Source organism: Ranitomeya variabilis, chromosome 4, assembly GCF_051348905.1.
Source record: "Ranitomeya variabilis isolate aRanVar5 chromosome 4, aRanVar5.hap1, whole genome shotgun sequence".
NCBI classification, from domain to species: domain Eukaryota; kingdom Metazoa; phylum Chordata; class Amphibia; order Anura; family Dendrobatidae; genus Ranitomeya; species Ranitomeya variabilis.
The window spans coordinates 637,255,237-637,269,606 of NC_135235.1; positions in this window are offsets into that span (position 1 = coordinate 637,255,237).

Genomic DNA, 14,370 nt, shown 5'->3' on the forward strand with positions numbered 1-14,370 from the left:
TAGGCAGCATCAATAGTAAAAACTTGGTCACACAGGGTTAATAGCGGCGGTATCGGAGTGAGTTACCCGCGGCATAACACGGTCCGTTACCGCTGGCATTAACCCTGTGTGCGGTGACTGCGGGGAATATGGAGCGGGTGCCGGGCATTGACTGCAGGGGAGTAGGGAGGGACTAATCGGACTGTGCCCGTCGCTGATTGGACGCGGCAGCCAGCTGGCGAGACTAATCAGCGACTTGGATTCCATGACAGACAGAGGCCGCAACCAATGAATATCCGTGACAGACGGAAGTGACCCTTAGACAATTATATAGTAGATAGTGTAGAGATGTGGCAGCAGTGTATATATAGTGTGTGTACACCAGTCACAGTATCACATACAATATATAGGTGATACTACAACTATACACATCAGTCGCAGTGTCAACTATATATTGTATATATATATATATACATAGCGCCATACTATACAAACATCTCTACACTCTCTCTCTATGTAATATATATATATATATATATATATATATATATATATATACACTCACCGGCCACTTTATTAGGTACACCATGCTAGTAACGGGTTGGACCCCTTTTGCCTTCAGAACTGCCTCAATTCTTCGTGGCATAGATTCAACAAGGTGCTGGAAGCATTCCTCAGAGATTTTGGTCTATATTGACATGATGGCATCACACAGTTGCCGCAGATTTGTTGGCTGCACATCCCAAAGATGCTCCATACAAGGCAGGATGGATCCATGCTTTCATGTTGTTTACGCCAAATTCTGACCCTACCATCCGAATGTCGCAGCAGAAATCGAGACTCATCAGACCAAGCAACGTTTTTCCAATCTTCTACTGTCCTATTTCGATGAGCTTGTACAAATTGTAGCCTCAGTTTCCTGTTCTTAGCTGAAAGGAGTGGTACCCGATGTGGTCTTCTGCTGCTGTAGCCCATCTGCCTCAAAGTTCGACGCACTGTGCGTTCAGAGATGCTCTTAGGCCTACCTTGGTTGTAACGGGTGGCGATTTGAGTCACTGTTGCCTTTCTATCAGCTCGAACCAGTCTGCCCATTCTCCTCTGACCTCTGGCATCAACAAGGCATTTCCGCCCACAGAACTGCCGCTCACTGGATTTTTTTTCTTTTTCGGACCATTCTCTGTAAACCCTAGAGATGGTTGTGCGTGAAAATCCCAGTAGATCAGCAGTTTCTGAAATACTCAGACCAGCCCTTCTGGCACCAACAACCATGCCACGTTCAAAGGCACTCAAATCACCTTTCTTCCCCATACTGATGCTCGGTTTGAACTGCAGGAGATTGTCTTGACCATGTCTACATGCCTAAATGCACTGAGTTGCCGCCATGTGATTGGCTGATTAGAAATTAAGTGTTAACAAGAAGTTGGACAGGTGTACCTAATAAAGTGGCCAGTGAGTGTGTATATATATATATATATATATATATATATATATTCAAAAAATATATACACACACACATCTCTACAATATACGGTAATTAGGACAGAATTATACTATGTTATGATGCATACATCACGTAGGAGACACAGAGGCTGATGTACATAGGAGACACCGCAACTGCTGAATATATATCACATTGAAGCTACTGTATATACAATATATAGTTGACACTGCGACTGATGTGTATAGTTGTAGTATCACCTATATATTGTATGTGATACTGTGACTGGCGTACACACATTATATAGATGAAACTTATATATATATATATATAATTTTATTTTAAGACACAGATAGATAGTGCTGCTATACACAGCAGTATCACCTATACACCGTATATGCAGTAGTCTATACATTATACAGGTGATACTGCAAATGTTGGATACACGATATATAGGCGATACTGCTACTGCTGTATATAATGATAGTATCACCTATATATCATGTATACAGCAGTCTATATACATTATATAGGCAATACTGCTACTGATGTGTATATGTTATATATAGGTGATACTGTTGTGTATATATGTACGTGTGTGTGTGTGTATATACACACACACACAACCAGTATCGCCTATATAACGACATATATACACAGCAGTATCACCTATATACACATCAGTAGCGGTATTGCCTATATAATGTGTATAGACTACTAAATATACATTATATAGGTGATACTGATGTATATAATCACTATACTACCTATATAATGTATGTATAGCAGTCTACATCTTATATAGGTAACACTGCTACTTATGTGTATATACGTTATATAGGTGGTACTGCTGTGTATACATGTACATATATGTGTATACATACATGTGTGTACAGTATACTGTATATACAGTATGTATACACACACACACACTGCAGTGTCACCTATATAAGGTATATACGCATCAGTAGCAGTGTCACCTATATAAGATATAGGCTGCTATACATACATTTTAGTGGTATAGTGATTATATACAGCAGTATCACCTATATAACGTGTATATATAGCAGTCTATACACATTATATAGGTGCAACTGCTGTATATACATTAAAAAATCATCTTGGGACTCACCCAGGTCCCTGAGATTGGGGGGGGAGGTCGGGAGGATGAAGGGCTGAGGTGTGTCGGGTCCTGTCCAGCGTCGGCAGTGAAGAGGATCCCAGGCATTGGTGAGCAGTCTTCTCTGACGCTGGTACAGGCCGGCCAGCGTCAGACACAGTCAGGTGGAGGCGTCCTATGCGCGCCGGCCTTTTCAAATGTGCGCGCGTGGTCTCCTGCTTGCCCGCGCTGACACGGGCAGAAGACGAGCACGCGCAGGAACTAGGACCGCGGCCGTGCTCGCGCACTAGCGTGGGCCGCCGCGGCACTTATCAGCGTGGGCAACGCGCGCACACAGGACCTGGCTTAGTTTTAAAGGGCCGGCTGAAGGGATGCGGCGCGCTATGTATTAAAATCGCTGCCGGTCCTCCAGCGGCCCTGTGCAGCTGCTCAGGCACCGGCCCGGGGGGCATATGCACTCCTGCCACCTGGCCCAGTCCGCCCCTGCTCTCGCCGAAGGGGCCGCATATATAGCTAAAACAGCTGCGAGAATTGATCCTCCCAACCCAAATTTTTCCAGAACTGCCTGGACATAACCCCAGTGCACCCTGTCAAAGGCCTTCTCTGCGTCCAATGACAGGAATGCACTGGGGAGGCCAGACAGCTCCGCAATCCGAACTAGATCTATCATTCGGCGTATTCCATCTTTCGCCTCTCTACCCCTCACAAACCCTACCTGGTCTGATGAGACCAGATCTGGAATGATCTGATTTAAACGTGAGGCTAACATTTTAGTAAAAAATTTTATATAGTTATTCAAGAGAGCTATAGGTCTAAAATTTTCTGGGGTTGTGGGTGTTTTGCTGGGTTTCGGTAAAGTAATAATGGTAGCCTCCAAATTAACTTTCTCGATTGACCCCTCATCCCTCCACCTCGAAAATATTCTCAACATAAAAGGAACCAACTCCTCCTGAAAAATTTGGTAATAATAGTTAAGAAATCCATCCGGCCCAGGAGCGCTAGCCCTTTTAGATTGTTTTATAATCGAAATAATTTCTTCTTTTGTGAAGGGGGCATTCAGATAGCTCAATTGCTCATCTGAAATCTTAGGGAGATTCACGGATCCGAGAATTTTTTATTCCCTTCATCGAGGGTTGTGGGATCCCCGGGTCACTCCCCAGATTATACAGCTCTTTATAATATTTAACAAATTCTTCAGCTATTCCCATAGGATTTCTCACATAAGACCCATCTGACTTCAAAATATATTCAGTCCTATTTTTTTCTCTCTTTTTTTTATTCTTCGAGCAAGGAGGACCCCCCCCTTTATCCCCATCAGAGTACCACTTCATTTTTAATTTACGCATGTTATGTGCATACGCAGACAGCATTGAATCTCGTAATTTAAATCTGATTGAAAATATTTCAGCAGTGATTGAAGGAGTGACCGCCTTCTTATTAATAGATTCTAAGGTTTGCAATCTGCCCAGAAGTTCTCTTTTCTCCTTCTCCTTTCCTTGTTTCAGAATAGAAGCTTGTTGTAATAACACCCCCCTTATAACCGCTTTATGTGCCATCCACAATGTTTCATCATTGATCTCCCCATTGTCATTTTGGTCAAAATATTCCCTTACTGCAGAACCTACTATTGAAGATACCCTTTCATTCAGGAGCATTTCCTCATTCATGCGCCACCTAAATATGGGCGCTTGTTGGTGAGACAATGAGAACTTCAAATATATAGGAGCATGATCCGACAATGTTATCAGACCAATCCTTGCTTCCATACTCCTTAATAAAATGTTATCATCCACCAGGAAATAATCTATTCTGCTGTATGTGTGGTGTCGATGGGAGAAAAAAGTATAATCTCTTTCTGATGCTTGGACATATCTCCAATAATCATGATAGTGAAATTTGAGTGCTAATGATCTCAACTCCCCTCGACTCCGCTCACCCCCTCGAGAACTGTCCATCTCTCTACTAATAGGAAGATTAAAATCCCCACAAACTATTTTACCTCCTTTTCCAACTGCCTGTATTTTTTTAAATACCTTTCTAATAAATTTTCCTTGGCCCCTATTCGGAGCATATATTGTCGCTAATGTATGAATTATCCCCTTTAAAGTACAGGACAAAATCAAAAATCTCCCTTCTGAGTCTACATATGTCTGTAACACTTCACATGCCACTGTATGTTTAATTATAATACAGACCCCACATTTTTTGGTCGTATTATTAGAAAAAAAAATATGTGGAAACTGATCATGGTGAAATCTCCTATTATCTATTTCAAGCAGATGTGTCTCCTGTAAACAAATTATTTCTGCTTGTGATTTTAACACCTCTGACCAAACCATGCTCCTTTTACTAGGGGAATTCATGCCTTTAACATTTAATGACATTATTTCTATACTCATTACAACATATATATCTCTTCTGCTATAAAGTCCTCCTCCTTACCCTTTGAAATAATCCTATTAAATACACTAATATCTGTAATATCCAACGCTATAAAACAAGCAGATATCTCTGTCTCTTACAGACCCAAACTGCAAAAAAAAAAAAAAAAAAAACTGAAAAAAAAAATTAAACAAAAAAAAGAACCGACATACAATCAGTGCCCTATGGTTGATCACAAGTACCATAGGGGAGGCCCTGTACCTCGGGCAGCGGGCAGAGAAAAAAAAAATCTGCCTTGTTGGGGTCTGGAAAACAAAATTTGTCTCCAGTTAATGTCTCGAGGACCGGCCACGAGGCCTACATTCTCGCCACTTTAGACTTTAAACTTTATTCCAGTCATTTACTACTTTCTTCCCTTTTTCCACTCTAGCAGGGGCACATGCAATTTTCCACACCGCTAGTTTCTCCTCAGCTGATTTAGGTGAGACGCAGGCCACTATATTACCTTCATATATTATATGGAGTTTCACAGGATTAAACCCCCATTTATATCTAATGTTAGCGTCTCTCAAGGCTGCGCATACATGTGCATACCCTCTGCGCTTTGCCAATGTTGCTGCAGATAAGTCTAAATACACCTGTAACCCTTGAAATTCCGTAGGAAGTGTAAGGGGCTTTCTTGTTTGTTGTATGAATGCTTCCTTGGTGGGAAAACGCAACAATCTGACCAAAGTGTCTCTAGGATATGAAGAATCCAGGTGTCTTGGTCTTGGAATCCTGTGAACCCTTTCAATAACCAGTTCTGTAGGTGAAAAGTCAGGTAATACCACAGCCAAAAATCTTAACATAAAAGGGGCCAGCTGTTTATCTATTATGTCCTCCGGGATACCTCAAACTCTGATGTTCTTCCTTCTGGACCTGTCTTCTAAATCATTTAATTTGTCATGCACCTTAGACAACTCACTTTTCTCTAGTAACCCCCCACGACAGCACACCTGGAGGATGTTACCCCTTTCCTAATAGGGACAGGAAATGACAAGAGGTTAAATAACCCCTCCCTCATCCTCCCCTCAGTGTTCTTTCCTGTCCCTACTAGGGATGAAGAGGTCATCCCAGGTGCACTGTGCCGGCAGCGGTCACCGGGGGGTATACAGATAATCTGGCCGGGCAGCTGGGATCAGACTTGCGTCCATTCCCTGTCGCTGCTCCCGTCTCCTCTGACTCGGGACTCTTCACCGCCGCCATTCCGCACCTGCGGGTAAGGTCTGGGGCGTTCTTCGGCTGGAGGCCTCTCGGAGCTCTCCAGCTCTTCTCCTCCTCCGTACCACGCGCGCGTGTAGGTACTTCCGGTCTGCGGCCGGATATGACGTCAGACGCCGGCCGGCTTCTTTGAATCAGGAAGTTCCTCGTGCGTTCCAGCCAGGAACGCTAGGCAGATAGCAGGGAAGACGTCGGCGTCCTCCCCCCACGTACTTCCGGACACCGGAGGAGGAGGTCCTCATGCAGGAGGACAGGTGCTATGTCCGGTCGCCTATATATTCAGGCCCTGGACAGGAAGACATCGCAGGTAGGACCACTGTGTGGTGAAGACTATGGAGATGTCTGCTTCCTCGCGCTCTGCACCTGCAGAACACAGCACCATCCCGGCCCCAGTGAGTAATCTGGCCCCGGGTGTCCATTCCCTGATGTGGGTTGTAGTCTTATGATTCCTTCTCCCCTTCCTTTTTAGGGGGACAAGGAACCCACATCAGGAAGCAAAACAAAAATGACCCGCAAATGCGCAGTCTGTATGAAGAAGCTGTCCTCTTCATATAAAAAATCATTGTGCAAAGAATGCACAGACAAAATTGTCAGCGAGGAACGGCCATCCCTGATAGAAGAGATTAAAACCTTAATCCAGCAGGAGATTAAAACATCTCTAGCCACTCTTTCCCAACCTACACCATCTCCTAGTGCCCCTCCTGAGGCTAAGAAAAGAAAACTTAATCCACAGGAGGAAGAGCAGGAGGACTCTCAGGGAGAGACATCGGACGAACCCCCAGAGGAGGGTGAATTATCCCTGGACTCTGAAACTGTCCAGCAAGAAAGATACTACTTCTCTTCATCTGATATGGAAGAACTCCTTACGGCTGTAAGGAAAACTATGGAGGTTGAGGAAGAAAAGACGGCCCACTCGGTGCAAGAAGAGATGTTTGGAGGACTTCGTTCTAGGAAGCGTCAGGTGTTTCCTATTCACCAAAACATCCGAGATTTAGTTCTGGACGAGTGGGAATCCCCAGAAAAGAAGCTGACTACTCCAGCAGAAATTAAAGACAGATTTCCTGTAGATGCCGAAACAGCGTCATGCTGGTCAGAAGTCCCAAAAGTGGACGTCCAGATTGCCAGAGTAGCCAAAAAGACCACGCTACCATTCGAGGATGCCTCCCAACTGAGAGACCCTCTGGAACGCAAGATGGACGGACTACTAAGGAAGTCGTGGGAGACGTCAGCATCTTTACTGAGCATCAATTCAGTATCCACTTGCGTTGCTAGATCGATGCATCGCTGGCTGGGACAGCTAGAGGAGCACTTGTCCTCAGGTACTCCGAGAGAAGATATTCTGGCCTCCTTGCCTATCTTCCAGAAAGCAACAGGCTTTTTAGCAGATGCTTCTGCAGAATCCGTGAGAGTGACGGCGAGATCATCCGCACTGTCAAACTCAGTAAGGCGTGCACTCTGGCTAAGATCCTGGTCTGGGGATATGACTTCCAAGATGAGGCTGTGTTCCATTCCTTTTAAAGGAAAGTATATGTTTGGACCAGCCTTGGATGATCTTTTGGAAAAGGCTTCAGACAAGAAAAAGACCTTACCAGAACCTAGAAACCCTAGGAAAAAACCCTTCCGCGCTCAGCAGGAGCATACCCCTCAATACAGAGGAAAGGGTAAAACAGGTCGCTGGAGCTATCCGAAAGGAGGGAAAGACAGGAATCTTTTTCTTTCACAACCCCAAAACCAGAGAAAGCAATGACGCCGTCATAGTGGGGGGTCGGATTTCGAACTTCCTCCCAGTCTGGCAAAAGATCGGGGTGGATCAGTGGACCTTAAAATTGGTCAAAGAGGGGATGAAAATAGAGTTTACATCATACCCCCAAAAAAGAATGAAAACTACAACGTTATCAACACCAAAGCTACAGTCCACCCTGATAACTGGGATAGAAGATCTCTTAATCAACAATGTGATCTCCCCAGTCCCAAAAGACGAAAGAAACAAGGGCCATTATTCCAGCCTATTTCTGATAAGGAAACCAAACGGAACCCATCGGATGATAATCAATCTGAAACCGCTGAATCAATACGTAACCTACAGAAGATTCAGAATGGAGTCCATCAGATCAACAGTACCCTTAATAGGGCAAGACTTCGTCATGGCAACCATCGATTTACAGGACGCATATTACCACGTCCCAGTCCATCCAACCTATCGGAAATTCCTAAGGTTTGCAGTCACCAGGGGAGAAGTTATAGACCACTTCCAGTTCAATGTCCTCCCATTCGGACTATCAGCAGCTCCAAGGATCTTTACAAAGGTCATGTCCGAGGTGATGGCGTACATCAGAAGTCGGCAGATATGCATAATCCCATACCTCGACGACCTCTTGGTAGTGGGCCCCACGGTTCCAATTCTACAGGAACACCTTCAGACAACAGTCCAGATCCTGTCATCCCTGGGTTGGGTGATAAACCCCAAAAAATCGGATATGGTTCCGTCCACAACAAAGATCTTTTTAGGGGTCTTATTAGACTCCCACAGACAAACCTCTTTATTTCTTACCCGAACAAAAACGGTCCCTGCTTACATCAAAGATAAGAACATTACGGGACAAGAAGTGTGTATCTCTAAGATGGGCCATGTCGGTTCTAGGTACCATGACATCTTGCATCCAGATGGTGGCATGGGCTCAAGCCCACACCAGGATACTTCAGACATTTATTCTGTCAAGCTGGGACGGATCCCCAGGTTCTCTAGACAAAAAGATCCGGATACCACCGCATGTAAAGTCCTCATTAACATGGTGGCTACAAAAAGAGAACCTAATAAGAGGAGTTCCCTGGTTGCAGGTCCCAGCAGTGACCATAACAGTAGATGCCAGTGGAAAAGGTTGGGGAGCCACGGTAGACCAGCACATATTCCAGGGATCCTGGTCAGCCGAAATAGCACAAAAATCCTCAAATTTCAAAGAGCTAAAGGCAGTGGAAGAAGTCCTCAAAACAGCGGTAATTCTTGTACAAAATTCCCACATAAAAATATACTCAGACAACATGACAACAGTTGCCCACCTTCGCCACCAGGGAAGTACAAGACACGAAGATCTAAAGACAATATCAGCAAGAATATTTTCGTGGGCCGAAGAACATGTTCTCTCCATATCCGCCCTACATATAAAAGGGGAGATAAACGTACAAGCCGACTTCTTGAGCAGAACAGAGGTCCATCCAGGAGAATGGAGCCTAAACCCAGAAGTCTTTCAGATACTAGTCAAAAGATGGGGTCAGCCAGAAGTGGACTTGTTCGCAAACAGCCAGAACACAAAGGTAGACCAGTTCTTCTCGCTAGATCCGATGAATCCGGGGTTAGCTGTGGACGCATTGGTCCAGCCATGGACATTCACGCTAGCATACGCTTTCCCGCCATTGCCAGTCCTACCAAAAGTCCTGCAGAAAATAAGGGCAGAAAAACTCAAGGTGATCCTAGTGGCTCCACTTTGGCCCAAAAGAGGTTGGTTCGGGGCCCTCATCAGTCTAAAGATAGATGGGCCAATAGCACTTCCACCGGTCAAAGACCTTCTCTACCAGGGGCCAATACTGCATCCAGATCCCGAGAGGCTACACCTAAATGCCTGGCTTCTGAATTCTCAATTTTGAGAACTAGAGGACTATCAAAGAGGGTAATTAAAACATTACAAAAAAGCCGCAAAACAGTTACTAATTCTATTTACCATAAGATCTGGAAGACGTTCATCACATGGTGTGCTCCTGAACAACCTAACCCAGATAAGCCAAACCTAGCCAAGATCCTGGATTTTCTACAAGATGGGCTAGAGAAGGGTCTCAGACCCAGCACCCTCAAGGTACAAGTAGCAGCCTTGAGCTCTTATTTTGACCAGTCTTTGGCTGAACATAGATGGGTAAGAAGATTCATGACGGCGGCATCCCGCATATCTCCAAGACCCATAAATATAGTTCCATCCTGGGACCTGAATATAGTCCTGAAAGGACTTACACTGCCACCGTTTGAACCCTTATCTTCCATAACCATGGATAAACTCGCTTGGAAGACCACCTTCCTAGTAGCCATAACAACAGCCAGAAGAGTGGGTGAACTACAAGCCCTATCAATCAATGAGCCCTACATGAAGATTCTTCAGGACAGGCTTATCCTGCGATTAGACCCATCCTTTCTCCCAAAGGTAGTCTCCGATTTCCACAAATCGCAGGAGATAATTCTTCCATCTTTCTATCAAGAACCAAAGAATGAGGAAGAGGAACATTTCCATACCTTGGATGTTCGAAGAATGGTACTCTATTATCTTCATGCATCAGAGAAGTTTAGGAAAGATCAAAATCTGTTTATTCATCTTCTCGGCCAGAATAAAGGGAAGAAGACTTCCAGATCCACAATTGCAAATTGGATCAAACGAGCAATCCTGGAGGCTTATCAAATTCAAGGCCTTCCACCACCAGGAAAGCTCACAGCCCATTCTACTAGAGCAACAGCTGTCTCCTGGGCCGAGAAAGCCAGTGCTTCCATCGAGCAAATTTGCAGAGCGGCTACGTGGTCCTCGGTCCATACGTTCTCCAAACATTACAGGCTTGACCTGATGTCAAAAGAAGACTTAGCCTTCGGAGAAAAAGTCCTTAGTGCTGTAGTCCCTCCCTAATAATTACTCTTGGGTACTGCTCCAGGTGTGCTGTCGTGGGGGGTTACTAGAGAAAATAGAATTATTCTTACCGTTAATTCGGTTTCTAGTAACCCACCACGACAGCAGGAGTAATCCCTCCCTTTGCTTAATATACGTTCTGAAAAGAATAAATATAATTTGAAGCATTCATTCTCCTGTGGTCCTTTATAATAACACTGAGGGGAGGATGAGGGAGGGGTTATTTAACCTCTTGTCATTTCCTGTCCCTATTAGGAAAGGGGTAACATCCTCCAGGTGTGCTGTCGTGGTGGGTTACTAGAAACCGAATTAACGGTAAGAATAATTCTATTTTTAGAGTCTCATTTTCGTCCACAAGGGCATTAATAGTTGTCGTATATTCCCCCATTTTAGTCTCTATATGAGCTGTTCTGTCTTCCAGAGAATCCACATCTTTCCTCATTTCATTTAGCATTTCATACAGATCTTCTTTTAGTGATGCCCGCACTGTGGCTATAAACTCATTCATATCCCCTTTTGTAAATGGGGCTGAGCTGCTGCTGCTGCAACTACTACTCTCATTGTGCTGGGATGGTGCAATGCTTCTCCCATTTCTCCCCTGCGGGGAGTGTGGTTCTCTAGGTGGAGTAGCTGAGATTACCTTTCCCCTCGCATGCACCGTCTGGCCTCCTGGATAGAAGTCCGGCAGTCTAGGAGGTGATGTTTGTTTACTCTTCCCTCGGGTCATCATGTAATTGTAGATGATAAGCAGTAATCAGATTCCTCTGACAGGATCAACTAGCGTTCAGTACAGCTCAGTACAGCTCCGTGAAAGGAGTAGCAGCTTATACAGGTCCTTCTCAAAAAATTAGCATATAGTGTTAAATTTCATTATTTACCATAATGTAATGATTATAATTAAACTTTCATATATTATAGATTCATTATCCACCAACTGAAATTTGTCAGGTCTTTTATTGTTTTAATACTGATGATTTTGGCATACAACTCCTGATAACCCAAAAAACCTGTCTCAATAAATTAGCATATTTCACCCGTCCAATCAAATAAAAGTGTTTTTTAATACCAAACAAAAAAACCATCAAATAATAATGTTCAGTTATGCACTCAATACTTGGTCGGGAATCCTTTGGCAGAAATGACTGCTTCAATGCGGCGTGGCATGGAGGCAATCAGCCTGTGACACTGCTGAGATGTTATGGAGGCCCAGGATGCTTCAATAGCGGCCTTAAGCTCATCCAGAGTGTTGGGTCTTGCGTCTCTCAACTTTCTCTTCACAATATCCCACAGATTCTCTATGGGGTTCAGGTCAGGAGAGTTGGCAGGCCAATTGAGCACAGTAATACCATGGTCAGTAAACCATTTACCAGTGGTTTTGGCACTGTGAGCAGGTGCCAGGTCGTGCTGAAAAATGAAATCTTCATCTCCATAAAGCATTTCAGCCGATGGAAGCATGAAGTGCTCCAAAATCTCCTGATAGCTAGCTGCATTGACCCTGCCCTTGATGAAACACAGTGGACCAACACCAGCAGCTGACATGGCACCCCACACCATCACTGACTGTGGGTACTTGACACTGGACTTCAGGCATTTTGGCATTTCCTTCTCCCCAGTCTTCCTCCAGACTCTGGCACCTTGATTTCCGAATGACATGCAAAATTTGCTTTCATCAGAAAAAAGTACTTGGGACCACTTAGCAACAGTCCAGTGCTGCTTCTCTGTAGCCCAGGTCAGGCGCTTCTGCCGCTGTTTATGGTTCAAAAGTGGCTTTACCTGGGGAATGCGGCACCTGTAGCCCATTTCCTGCACACGCCTGTGCACGGTGGCTCTGGATGTTTCCACACCAGACTCAGTCCACTGCTTCCTCAGGTTCCCCAAGGTCTGGAATCGGTCCTTCTCCACAATCTTCCTCAGGGTCCGGTCACCTCTTCTCGTTGTACAGCGTTTTCTGCCACATTTTTGCCTTCCAACAGACTTACCATTGAGGTGCCTTGATACAGCACTCTGGGAACAGCCTATTTGTTGAGAAATTTCTTTTTGGGTCTTACCCTCTTGCTTGAGGGTGTCAATGATGGCCTTCTTGACATCTGTCAGGTCGCTAGTCTTACCCATGATGGGGGTTTTGAGTAATGAACCAGGCAGGGAGTTTTTAAAAGCCTCAGGTATCTTTTGCATGTGTTTAGAGTTAATTAGTTGATTCAGAAGATTAGGGTAATAGGTCGTTTAGAGAACCTTTTCTTGATATGCTAATTTATTGAGACAGGTTTTTTGGGTTATCAGGAGTTGTATGCCAAAATCATCAGTATTAAAACAATAAAAGACCTGACAAATTTCAGTTGGTGGATAATGAATCTATAATATATGAAAGTTTAATTGTAATCATTACATTATGGTAAATAATGAAATTTAACACTATATGCTAATTTTTTGAGAAGGACCTGTAGTACCTCTCAAAGCAGCTTCAGAAACGGGAAGCAGCTGTAATAAAAAGTCCTCACAGACTAGGCGTCGGTCACATTCAGCATCCGGTCACACCCCCCTAACTTGCTGCATGTATTTCTATGCACTTGAACGCTCCGATTTGAGTTCCGGCGGCAGTGTCGGGTATTGACATGCGAGACACGTCCGAGTTTCTCGCATGCGAGTATGAGCCCTTACACACTCATACGTACACACACACACTCATACGTACACACACACTCATACGTACACACACACACTCATACGTACACACACACTCATACGTACACACACACTCATACGTACACACACACTCATACGTACACACACACACACATACACACAATGCTGTGCCCAGTGGACTAACACCATGGCCCATTCCCTATACACAGCAAAAGTCAGATCATTAATCTTCAGCAACTCCGCTCCTGCTCTGAGCGGAGCCCTGCTCACCATTCTTCACGCCGGCCACCGCGTCCCCGCCTCTTCAGCCCCGCTCTGCGTTGCCAGCAGCAGCAGTGTGACGAGGTCGCAGCAAGATGACCTCATCACTCTGCTGCAAGCTAGGCTGTGGCGCGATGCTCTCCTCTCTGCTCTGTGCCGGATTATGAAAGTACCGGATCGCGGCTCTGAATCTCCCAGGTTCGGGGAACCGGCTGCTTTTTTAACAAGCGGTTCCATCAAACCGGGGAGAACCAGCCGAATCCCACCCCTGGCCTAGCCGACCACTGCGCTCTGCAAAGGACTTCCGACTAACCTCTGCTCTAATCCGTACCTCCCACTCCTGTCTCCAAGACTTCTCCCGCGCTGCACCAATCCTCTGGAATGTTCTACCCCAAGAAATTAGGACCATTCACAATTTGCATAGTTTTAAGCGCTCCCTCAAAACATATTTCTTCAGAGCGGCCTATCACATTCCCTAATAAAAATCATTCTATGTGTAAGGGCGCATGTGTAGCCCAATTCACTATTTCCATCTATTCCTCACCCCCTGACGATGGCTGGACCATCATTGTAAATACATCATTGTAAATAAGCTCCGGTACTTTGTATCTCCCCCACCTCATTGTAGA